Source organism: Scyliorhinus canicula, chromosome 17, assembly GCF_902713615.1.
Source record: "Scyliorhinus canicula chromosome 17, sScyCan1.1, whole genome shotgun sequence".
Classification (NCBI taxonomy): domain Eukaryota; kingdom Metazoa; phylum Chordata; class Chondrichthyes; order Carcharhiniformes; family Scyliorhinidae; genus Scyliorhinus; species Scyliorhinus canicula.
Window position 1 is genome coordinate 40,010,501 of NC_052162.1, and position 12,914 is coordinate 40,023,414.

General features: G+C 48.1%; 1 protein-coding gene across 1 annotated transcript in view; it reads left to right on the top strand.

Annotated features, from left to right (window-relative positions):
- Positions 1-12,882, top strand: part of gab3 (GRB2 associated binding protein 3) — a 195,089-nt gene extending 182,207 nt beyond the window's left edge. The window contains exon 11 of the transcript XR_005457637.1: positions 12,154-12,882. The gene's annotated coding sequence lies outside the window, so the exon portion shown is untranslated. The remainder of the gene's footprint in view (positions 1-12,153) is intronic.
- Positions 12,883-12,914: the final 32 nt, after the last annotated feature.

Below are 12,914 nucleotides of genomic sequence, written 5' to 3' on the forward strand. Positions count from 1 at the left end.
TCATACAAATGGGCAATCACTCTGCCCTCGTGAATCTTGGCGGATTCCCGATTCCCCAGTGATTTGCTGGGGTCGGGAATCACCAGTTCTCCTTGACCAGCTGGAGCAGTTTTTATACTGCTCTCTTCAGCACAGACTGTCACTCCAGCTGCAAGAAGGTGACCGCAAGAAGAGGTGCACCAAGGTTCTTGGATGCTGACATCCATAGGATGCTGGACCCTGTGGATGAGAGGGACATCCTATTCTCCAGGGTGGGCAGAAGACACCAAGCCCATGTCATGTCCCAAGCCTGGGATGATGTGGTGGAGCCCATGAGTGCTGGCAGCATGACCAAGCGGTCCACCCTGCAACTCCACAAGAAGATGAATGACCTCCTTCCAGCTGCCAGGGGAGTACCCACCTGTATGCCGATGGCATCACTCCCATCCCTAACCACTGGCATCTGAACCTAAACCGTTGCAACCATCTAACACACCACCTACCACCATCCCCCTCAGAACCACCCCACAGAAATCCTCAGCACATTCCACCCCCTATGGCTAGGCACCTTGCCCACACATGCCACCTGCTATAACCCCACGCCCCAACCACCAACTGGCTTGCCAGTCTCATAATGTCCTTTTCGCGACCCCTGGGATAAGACAGGACCCAACAGGAGGGAGCGTGAAAAGACGGGCGGGGCATGCCTGAGATACGTGTCCTCACCCTATTTGTGGAGAGGCCCATGGAACTCACGGGAGAGGAACAAACGTAGAACATACAGTGCAGAAGGAGGCCATTCAGCCCATCGAGTCTGCACCGACCCACTTAAGCCCTCACTTGCACCCTATCTCCATAACCCAATATCCCCTCCTAACGTTTTTTGGTCACTAAGCGCAATTTATCATAGCCAATCCACCTAACCTGCACGTGTTTGGACTGTGGGAGGAAACCGGAGCACCCGGATGAAACCCACGCAGACACGGGGAGAATGTTCAGACTCCGCACAGACAGTGACCCAGCAGGGAATCGAACCTGGGACTCTGGTGCTGTGAAGCCACAGTGCTAATCACTTGTGCTACCGTGCTGCCCAAAGAAGAAGCTCAAAGAGACCAAGAAGCGAGCAGTAGCAGATGTCGAGTTCAGCCTGTGCAGAAGAAGTGAGATTCCAGTGCAGCTTTGTCCAGATGTTCAATCTCAAGTGTCTCTCATCTCCCACAACCTTATCATTCCCAAAAGATGACCCCATGTTCCTTGTCTTCCAGGATCTCCACCAGTTGAGGTAGAGCCTCCTTCCAAAGCTCCCATTCAAATGTGTCAGATCACGCAGGAGCAGGTCCCTGGGAGGACATCAAGTTCTCAGCACTGCTTTCAACAGCATCGTCCACCAGCGCTTAAACAATCACCTTGCTGGGACACGTTAGTGGACAGGCTTTTGGAGCACCCTCTGGTGAGCACCACACACCTGCTGCAGCAATAAGGTGCAGGCAGGAACTCCCAAGGGAGAGGCTTGCCCGATCCTCGGGAACAGCTGCCCCCCAAGACAAATACAAATGCTGGTCCTCTGGAAAAGGTTATCCCATCACTCATGCAGATGCAAATTTAGAGCCAGACTTTACAGAAGAGGGTGTCGGAAAGGTTCCAGCAAGTTCAACTGAAGTAGTCCAATAGCCTTCAAGAACAGGAGATAGTGCCAGCAATGCCTGGCATTGACTTCAATACAGCAACAGTGGCGTCCGCAGTGGAAAGCCTTGGGCAAGAGGTCCGAGACGTGTGAAGATGTCCAAGGCTTGGGTCACCCTGTAGTGTCCATGGATGAGGCACAGGAGGGCTCAATCACACATGGTCATGTCCCAGATGGACATTCTGTGGCACTCTTGAGCTTGGCCTAGTCACAAAAGGCCATGGCATAGGGTAACAGGAACATTGACCATACGTTGAGCAACATGTTGAAAGCGGATGATACAGTGGCGCAATGGTTAGCACTGCTGCCTCACAGCACCAGGGATACGGGTTCAAGTCCAGCCTTGGGCCACTGTCTGTGTGGAGTTTGTACATTCTTGCCGTGGCTGCGTGGGTTTCCTCCGGGTGCTCCGATTTCCTCCCACAGTCCAAAGATATGCGGATTAGGTGGATTGGCTATGCTAAATTGCTCCTTAGTGTCCAGGGATGTGCAGGTTATGTTATGGGGTTACAGGGTCGACAACAGAGTGTAAATGGGTAGCTTATTCGAGAGGTTGGTGCAGGCCCGAAGTCTCCTTCTGCACTGCAGGGACTCAATGATTCTATGTACTAGTCACAAAGGATTGAGGGATCTGGCTCACTCACAGACGGACATGTCTGAGGCACTGAGAGACCTGGCTCACTCACAGAGAAACATGTCCCAGTTATAGAGCACCACTACTGAAGGCATTGACAACATGGCTCAGACAATGACGAGCCTCCAGGACTGGCATCACTAGATAACATTGAGGCCTCTGGAGCTCACTCCAGCTGTCCCTCTGTCCCATGGAGTAGCCCTGGGGCCAGCAAGCATCCTGAGGGAGGAGGGAGTAATGGAGCCTAACTCGTAGCCTCCCAACAGGGAGACGCTGGAAGTCTCCAGCCCTTCTGAATCCACCCCGCTTCCCCCACCCCTCCCAACAACACATCACCTGGGCAGCAGGCAGAACAGGCTGATCACCTGTGACCCCCGAAAGCTGATTAGATTGTTTCAGGTCCAGGCCCTCCCGAGGACACCCACAAATGGCATCCAGGCCAGAGGATGCGAAGAGCAGCAGACTGCCTCCAGTTCTGTTGTGCATTCTGGGGGAACACCTAGAAGGAGTGGGAGGCTACATACATGTAGGAAGATACAGGACCAGTAAGCATGGGTGTAGTTGCACAGTTAGTCAGGGGGAAGGATATACTCAAAGTAAATACGCACTATTAAACACATCTGCTCTCACTCTCTGCTTTCACACTGGTGGGGTGGAGTTGGGCTGGGGCTAGGGGGTAATCCACACGGATCGCTGACCTTCCCACAGGCCCTTCAGCCTCACCCAAATATGACAAGTCATGAGAGCACCTGTGTGAGACACCCAGGTATGACAGCATTCGCAGTTTATGATGCCAAACTTTGCTTCTTCTCCCATAGCATCCCACCCCCCATCCCCCAAAACAATGTGGCTCAGAGGTAAGTGACTCCGTTGCACATTCAGGAATGAGACGGGCGGTCAGTGGTATGTTATCAAGAAGACAGGATTCAGACTTCCTCAGATAATGAGGAACACCAGAGCTCACCTCACAGCGTATTGTTATCATTCTCTGCCCCACAGAAGAGATCTGTTGACACTGCCAATCCAGGCCTATCACCCTGGTGTGAAGTTAAGGTGACCTTTGGAGGGTGGAGACGGAGAACAGGTCATGCGAAGGTGTAAAAAGGTTGAAGGGAAGTGGGGTGGGAACAAGGGTGATGGGAAGCACGGTTTGAGGATAAGCAGGTTGATGGTGATAGCGCCACCCGACTATAAGCCTCCCAGTCGGCGAATCTTGACTCAATGAGGTTCTCCTTTGTGCGATAACCCTGTATCGCCTTAGCTGTGTCCTGATGAGCCTGCTCCGTGTCCCCCTTGGAATCTTCCTGGATGGCCTCATAATGCTGCTCATCCAACGAGGGCTCATGTTTCTTCTCCTCCATCACGTTGCTGCACCAGGTTCTGCAGCATGCAGCAGGTCAGGAAGATCCAGGACTCTAGGGCTATATTGTAAATTGGTCCAGACAGCAGAACCCCATCTTGAACAGCCCGATGAACGACTCAATGGTGCACCTGGTTGCCAAGTGGACTTTATTGTATCGGGCTTCCAACCTGATAATAACATTCAAATTAATGCAGATTGGAACTTTGCACGTACCCACTGGTGCATGGGAGGCACCCCATTATTATTTTTTTCTTTTAAATTTAGAGTACCCAATTAATTTTTTCCAAGGGGCAATTTATCGTGGCCAAGCCACCTAGCCTCACGTCCTTGGGTTGTGGGGCGAAACCCACGCAAACAGAGAATGTGAAAACTCTACACAGACAGTGACCCAGAGCCGGGATCGAACCTGGGACCTCGGTGCCATGAGGCTGCAGAGCTAGCCCACTATGCCACCGTGCTTCCCTGGAGGCACCCCATTATAACCGGTAGGCTAGGATGGGAGACTCGAAATAGGTTTGACACTCGGCCCAAATCCCATTTTTGGCCAGAGGCCCCATTCAGTGGATTATCGGCAATCCCTCTGTTGGCGGGGTTTCCAGGAAAATTCCAGTGTTTGTCTCTGTCTTCACAGATGAAAATATCTGCCAGAAATAATGGAGAATCAAGGGAGTAGCGTAAATTAGGAATTGCACGATATTAATTGTTAGGATACTGTTGTAATACCGTTGTTCTGTGTTTTTTAATATTCCTGTCCTGCTGACCGCCTTTAATCTACAGACTTCTTGTTAGCTGCTACAACATTGGGATTTTTTTTCCCTTAGGCTACAGACTTTAGGCAAACTGAAACACCCCTAGTCTAATAAACTAGCCCAGGACCTCGCCTTTATGTTCTGTGGCATAGCCCATGATGTCAGTTTGATAGACTTGGCACGCAGCCAATTGGTGAATCTGGAATTCTGACCCATCTCCTATTGTTGCTTGCGATTATTGGAGCCATTCAGAATCTTCCAGAAGACAGGCAGGTTATGGGAAGATCTCTATTGTTTGTCCTGAGTTCTGTACGAAGACACAAGTAGGAGGCAGCTGGAAAACTCACTCTCCCTTGTTGTCAGGCAATTTAATACGCTCCTAGCCATACCTGTGAAGGCACTCTTATTTGGAAGACTGCAGGCAGCAGTCAGATCTGTGAAAGGAACTTCTGGAGTGAAAGGCTGCAAGCAGTTTCTCACCAGTTAATCCTCTGTCCAAATGGCTGGGAAAAACTTTGAGACAGCCCGAGGACCCTCTTTATAATACAGCTGAAATTTCTGCATGGAGATCAGGCGAACAGAAAAGTCTGTAATTTCTCAGGTATAAAGCTCCAGTAATATCTAAGAGAGATGGAGGCTCCATCTGGTGTTCAAAGTATAGAATTGCACTGACCTGAATCTCCTGTGTAAGGCTCCATCTGGTGGTCAAAGGATAGAATTGCACTAAACCGAATCTCCTGTGTCAATCAGTCCCCCAGACAGTCGCATTCGGAACAGACCAGTACCTACAGAGGCCACAACCTCAGCAGCGAAGATTCATCTCAAACCTTTTCCTTTAATTTCCATTATTTTAACTCCACCCCTCGTTTTTCCCCATGTGTCTGTCTTGTCTGTGTCTGGATGGAGGATGGACGGGGCTTTGGGAGTAGGTAGACTAGTAGACCATCGTTCCATTATTTCCTTTACATGTTCATCTTTCACTCTTGTTATAAATAAACAGTTTGTTAATGTTTTACTTATAAATATGGCGACTGTAACTTACTGGAGAAGTTAAGGGTTAAAGATCTTAGGAAAACACGCAAATTATTGGTTAATTCTCTTACGTTGGGATTCCAGGGTCTGTGGGGCTGGAACTGACCGTGCACTTGCCCAGGGTGTCATAACATAACATTTGTTAAAAAACGGACAAGAGAAACTGATGAGATTTAAAGTAGATGAATCCCTGATCTACATCCCAGAGTGTTAAGAGGTGACTGTAGAGATAGTGGATGCAGTGCTGGTCATCTTTCAAAATATTATAGACTCTGGAAAGGTTCATGCAGATTTGAAGATGGCAAATGTAACCCCATTATATAAGAAAATGGGGAATTATATATCTGTTAGATTGACGTCAATGATTGTGAAAATGCTAGATTCTATAATAAAGGATGTGATAACAGGACACTTCAAAAATAATAATAGCATAGGGCATAGTCTCCATGGAAGGGAAAGGGAAATCATGGCTAACAAACCTGTTGGATTTCTTTTGGGGGTGTAACTAGCAGAATAGATATGTGGGGAGGTCCTGTGTTGTGAGCGCGGGAGCGGCTGGATTTTTGCAAGCTAATTTTTAACCTTGTGCATAGCTTATTTTGTCTTTATTGAACCGAGTTGTAAACCTTTACTCCTGATTCATTCGTGCCAGCTAGAAGGAGTTGGGGTGGGGCCCTGTCTTCGGTGGCGCACTATTTTTGAGAGGATTCCAGTCATGACGGTACAGTGTTCACTGGCAGATGATGCCTGCTAGCAATGAAGTGAATCCATCTCAGTGGCGTGGCTCTGCATAGTGGGACATCAAGGCTCAGTTTCAGGAGCTGTCTTTATCGAGGCAATGGCGGCACACGAGAAGGTTCTTGTGACAGAGAGAGTATTGTCCTTGGTGGAGACCCGTCTCCGCATGGTTGTGGTCCTGTTACATGGCCTATCATCCATCCTGAGGGATTCAGATGAGGACGAGGGGGAGTCAGTGAAGAGCGCTGCTGGGCCTGGTGTCTCCAGTGAGATAGTGGAGAGGATCCCAGCCGAGTTTGAGAACTGGCTGCTATGTTTTGGGGATCCCATCTGGAGGGGGCGCAGCTCTAATTCGATGGAGCACATTTAATCCTATCTTCCAAACCTGGGGTTGGGGTGGCCTTCTAACCTCTGGTTCTGTGTTGTCCTGTTCCTGGTGTCGGCCGAGTGAGGTGGGGGTTAACTGAGCCAACCAGGCCATCCCCTCCTGTGGGAGCCAAGGTTGTTGACTGCCTGGACTGGTTTGAGTCAGCAGGCTGGAAGTAATGAAGCTCATATTCCGATTGTCGAAATCCTTGGAAGGTCCTGAAGAATGCTCACCATTTTAGATTCTGCTTGATCATTGATGTCTACTTTCTTTGTGTGCCCGTGGTGTAGTCTTAATCCCGATGACTGCCTCACTCCTCAGTTGTGATCCTGGACATCCCTGATAATCACCATGTTGTTTGTTAATGTTGTCATTTTAACTGCTTGCAAGAAAATAGATTCTTTGGGGTGATATCTTGCACTGTTAATTATCCTAAATTAATAAGGTTTTATCATGTTAATATGAATATTGATTGCAGGATTTGTGCACAGTTTCTTTATCATATTATAACTTTGGGGGTACGATTAACAGAGCCGGAGCAAAGGGAGGGGCAAAGTGTATTGGTGGTGGATTAGTTCTGTCCTCGCTATGTTCGAGGAAGGCACAATTGTCATTTGCTGTTTGGCTGAACAAACTCTTCTTCAGGCTCAGGACTATCTTTTATCCTGTTGAGGTTGGAAGTTTGTCGAGCTCCCCTTAAATTGGGGGAGTCGGTCATTTCTCCTGAATTGGGTCTCCCACTTTGACCGTTCTTCCACTTTTAAACCTTTTGTGAGCACGGTAGGTTTTAATATCCTCTATTCTTGGAGGAAAGTGGTGTATCCTGTGGAATGATTCTTCATGGGAGGGTTTCTTTAGGTGCTATGATTTGCGCAGACCAGTTGGGTCTAGCCTTGGGGGCAGCGGGGGATGGGGGGGTGTAGGGATGGGGGGCTCATAGTAGTCCTAGGGCTCAGTTGATGCCTTTGTTTTAGTGGCGGCACTGGGCTAAGCCAGGCTCCGTGTCGCGGTCATTATCCTATTGCTTCTCGGACAGTGGTGCCTCCTTTGGGAGTGCCATGGCAGGTCCAAGATTGGGTGGTCCACATTCAGAGAGATATTGAATTGGGGTAGATGTGAAGGTAGGGGCCAGTCTTCATCCTTGCTTTGTTCCTCCTGAGTATTGGACAGGCCCACATGGCGGTTGGTTGACCAGCCTTTATTTTGCTGTAATATGATGGATCCAAGGGGCTAGTTCTGACAGTTCTTGCTCTTCTTCTTCCTCACCATTCTTTGGACTTGGTGAGGTGTTAGGAGGTATGACCTATATTCCTCTTCATTTTTATGCCCTTGCAGGTGGGTGGTAGTGTTGGAAGGTGGGCCTTGGTGGCACGCACAAGCAGATATCTATTCTTGTTGGCTTTTGCGTGGCCAAATCCTTTCTTTTTTTTGATGGTCGTTGGGGTGTGGGAGGGGGGTCCCGCAATTCCGGAGGTGTGCGCTGGCCTTTCTCCCAGGCCCTACCCTCCTGGTGTGGGTTTCCGTCTCGTCTTTTCGACTGGGGCAAGGCTATATTCCTCTTGATTCTTGTGTCTTGACCTCACGGTTGCCTGGTTGCCCTTTTAGGGGCGGTGTTGGTACTGGTGTTTCGAAGATCTATTTTGTCCTTGGATCGGGGGGCTGGGGAATGGGGTTGTGGGGGCTCAGTTCCTCACTCTTGGCTCTTGTTCTTGTTTTCTTTTTACTTTTTCTATTGGAGACTCTTGGTTGATAACATGGGTCTGGTTGTGCCAGTCCTCTCTTTGAATTTGCCTTTCACCATCTCTAAAGTGAGGGTGACTGCCTATTCTAGTCTGGGTCTGGAGTTCAAATTGCACTGTAAGAGTCAGCCAAACTCCCCTTAGTGCTGGGGTTCTCAGGATATTGTTTTCTTCTGTCATTCTGTTTTTAAGCTAGGATGTGGTGTAGGTCTAAATTGTTGTCTGTACCCTGTTTGGGAGCAGACGGGACATTTATCTGTGGAGGGAACCTGTTGCGGATTTGGTCCCTGATTCATCTGGTCTTGTTGTTTTTAAAACTGTAGTTACTGTTGTTTTGGGTTGTACCTGTTGCTGTCCATTTGCTTTTGCTTATTTTATGCAAATTTGTGTAAAAATTAAAAAATTCCAAGAAAGTGATGTTCAAAAAAAATAGATAAGGGGAAACTGAGGATATGGTATCTTCAGATTTTCGGAAAACGTTTGATAAGATACCGCAGAAGAGGTGAGTAAACAAAATTAGAGCACATAGGGGTGGGGTGGGGGTGGGGGGGGGGGGGGGGGTGGTTATGCTGGCATGGATTGAGAACTGATTAACAGATAGATAGCAGAGAATAGGAATATATAGGTATTTTCAGGTTTGCAGGCTGTGGCTAGTGGGGTACCGCAAGGATCAGTCTTTGGGCCCAGACTATTCACAATCTATATAATTGATTTGGGTGTGGGGATTAAATGTAATATTTTCAAGTTTGCAAATGACACAAATGTAGGTGGAAGTGTGAGTTGTGAGGAGGATGCAAAAATGCTTCAAAGGAACTTGGAGAGGATAAGTGAGTGGGCAGAAATTTGGCAGATGTAATGCTGGTTTAGCTCACTGGGCTAAATTGCTGGCTTTTAAAGCAGGCCAGCAGCACGGTTCGATTCCTGTACCAGCCTCCCTGGACAGGCGCCGGAATGTGGTGACTAGGGGCTTTTCACAGTAGTTTCATTGAAGCCTACTCGTGACAATAAGCGATTTTCATTTTTTCATTTCAGGGGCGGCATTCTCCCCTACCCGGCGTGACTGAGGGTCCCGAGTAGGGGAGTGGCGCCAACCACTCAGGGGTCGGGCCTCCCCAAAGGTGGGGAATTCTCCCCACCTTTGGGGGCCAGCCCAGCGCTGGAGCGGTTGGCACCAGAAGACTGGCGCAAAAAACCGGCGCCCCCGGCAGCGGGGCTGGCCGAAAGGCTTTCGCCGGTTGCCGCATGCGCGATGTGGGGTTCTCTTCCGCTTCCGCCATGGCGGAGCACATGGCGGCTGCGGAGGAAAATAGTGCACCCAGGGCACTGGCCCGGAGTCTGAGCGGGGGGCCCCGATCGCGGGCCAGGCCACCGTGGGGGCACCCCCCGGGGTTCGATCGCCCCCCGCCCCCCCAGGACCCCGGGGCCTGCTCGCGCCGCTGATCCCGCCGTTCCAGAGGTGGTTCAAACCTTTGCGGCAGGAGAGGCCTCCCAGCGGCGGGACTTCGGCCCATCCGGGCCGGAGAATCACCGCAGGGGCCTCTCCGATCGGAGTGGCGAGATTCCCGCCACCGCCACTTCCCGGGTGGCGGAGAATCTCTGCCACAGCGGGGGCGGGATTTTCGGCAGCCCCGGGTGATTCTCCGACCCTGCTGGGGGTTGGAGAATTTTGCCCCATGTGTAGAATTGTGTGTTTAAATAAACTTTGGTAGGGGAAACAGAAATACTGAGTATTTCTTAAATGGTGAGAGGCTGGGAAGTGTTGAATTCAAATGGACTTGGGTGTGCTTGTAAATGAGTCATTGAAAGTTAACTTGCAGGTACAGCAAGCAGTTAACAAGACACATTATTTGTTGGCCTTTATTTCAAGAAGATTTGAGTATAGGAGTAAAGAGGTCTTACTGCAATTATATAGAGCCTTGGTGAGACCACACCTGGAATATGTGTACAGTTTTGGACTCCTTCCAAGCTAATAAAGGTGTCAATCATCCAGTCCCGTTTGAAAGTTCAAACAACCCACAGAGAAACAATTGAAACTACTCGCATTATATCAACAAACATTGTGAAATTGACTGTACCCAACAGCATGTGACTGCCATTGTACTTTCACCCAGGTTGGCTGACTGGACTTCAGCCCCCACCCGACCATCCAGCAATGAATATCTTGCTTTGGTGACTTCTTTCTCGCAGGGTGGGTGGGCAGAACAGGGACTTTCCCCGACTCTTCCTACCTGTATTGGTATTGGAAATCCAGGCCAATGACTAGGAGAGCTGAAATGTCTGCAGTAAGGTTGGAGAGAAGGAGGTTACAGAAGAGCCTAGAATTGGAAGGCCTGTAGTGGGGAAGGCACGTGGTGAAACAATTTCAAGTGCAGTGTTCTGCTCAAGCAAGCTAAGGGACAATTTATATTGGTAATGTAAATCGATGAAAAAAGAGAGAGGTGTGCAAGACAAGGATTAATGCTCTGGCTAAGAATTCAGAGCAGTGGAGGGCAGCACGGTGGCGCAGTGGTTAGCGCTGCAGCCTCATTGTGTCGCGGTCCCAGGTTCGATCCCGGCTCTGGATCACTCTCCGTGCGGAGTTTGCACATTCTCCCTGTGTCTGCGTGGGTTTCACCCCCACAACCCAAAGATGTGCAGGGTAGATGGATTGGCCACGCTAAATTGTCCCTTAATTGGAAAAAATGGATACTCTACATTTTTTTAGTGTTCATTATTTGGAAACTGGATGTGTGTGTTACTTGCTAATTACGTCAATGCTTGTTAATTGCAGCGATACTGCTGAATTGAATAGAACAATTTGAATTGAACAGAACGGTTAATCCAACAAACTGGTGGGAAATTAGCAGAGGTTGATTGAAGCTAGACAGGTATTCACAGCAGGACAGGAAGAAGTCTATATATGGCGAAGCCAATGGAAGACAACTTAAAAATATGCTACCCATTCAACAAACAACCAACTAACCTATCCATATAGAATCCCTACAGTGTAGAAGGATGCCATTCGACCCATTGTGTCTGCACCAACTATCTGAAAGAGCACCCTACCGAGACCAACTCCACCACCCTACTCCTGTAACTCCACCTAATCTGTATATCTTTGGACACTAAGAAGTCAAATTAAAGTTCTAGAAAAGCCATTAAAAGAACAAAGTGCTCAGCACGCAAGCATAACCCCAACCTTCCCGTTGCTTGCCATTTAACTCAGCATCTTGCTCTCATGCCCACATGTGGCTTGCTGTAATGCTCCAGCGAAGCCGAATGCAAACTGGAGTAGCAGCACCTCATCTTCTGATTAGACATGTTGCTTGACTGTGATCTTGCTCCTTACATATCCAAAACATGTTTTGTCCCTATCCAAACCCCCCCCACCCCCCGCCCCCTCCTCCTCTTCCACCAGGCCATCTGTCACTTTGCTTTCACTGAGCACTGACCTTCATTCTCCTGTTAACACACTCATCTTTGAAAATGAAAATCGCTTATTGTCACGAGTAGGCTTCAATGAAGTTACTGTGAAAAGCCCCTAGTCGCCACATTCCGGCACCTGTCCGGGGAGGCTGGTACGGGAATCGAACCGTGCTGCTGGCCTGCCTTGGTCTGCTTTAAAAGCCAGCAATTTAGCCGAGTGAGCTAAACCAGCCCCTTTATGCAACTACGAGCATCTTCTCCTGAAATGAATGCTTCCTCTGTCTCGAGACCTACGCAAATTTGTTGCAATCTCTCCTAGCTCCCACCAATCACTAACCTACTACTCTGCTCCAGCTGTTCCACCCCTCTTATTTAGTATATAATCCATCACATTTCGAACCCTCTTTAGCTCTGAAGAAGTCATACTGATTCAAAACGCTAACTCTATTTTATCTCTCCACAGATGCTGCCACACTGCTGTGATTTTCCATTTTTCTGTTCATAAGATTCCAGCATCCGTAGTGTTTTGCTTTTATTAATATGAAATGGTTGATGGCAACTTGGAGAAAAAAAAGAAGTTGCAAAAAATTTGCAAATGAAGGAGAAATTAATGAAGACAATGGAAAATAAGCTGAACTTCATGAAAAATCAATTAGAAAATAAGAACAAGTCCAGCAGAGAACTGAATCAGGAGAACAAGAGCTTGAAGAAGAGGTTTATAGAAAAAACTAAGCAGTGCAGTTCTTACAAAACTAAGATAGAACAATTGAATTTGGAACTGTCAAGTCTCAACAAGGAATCGGACGAAATTATTCAGAGCCTTCAGAAGAAAGTTGAAGAAGGGAAGCTTGATAATGAAAAGTTAACTGAAGACATATAAATATTGAAAATGACAGCAGGATCAACAATGCGGACACAGAAAGAAACAGATTGTATGTCAGAACAAAATTACTGAAATGGTCACACTGCTGGAAAGGCATGAATATCAATATGATAAAATGGTCGATGAAATATAATCTGAATTGGAATACTAGAAGGAAAAGGACCAAATATTAACTTATCGAAAAAACCCTTTCGAAATTTTGCTAATCCCTTCACATGTGACAGACTGAGATGCGAAAGAACCATCAAGGCATAATATTATGTTGTATTGTGCGAGGAAGTAAAAACTTGTATTGTGATAGGAAAAAAACATTGTATTGTGTTCTCTTTAGAAGGGAGAAA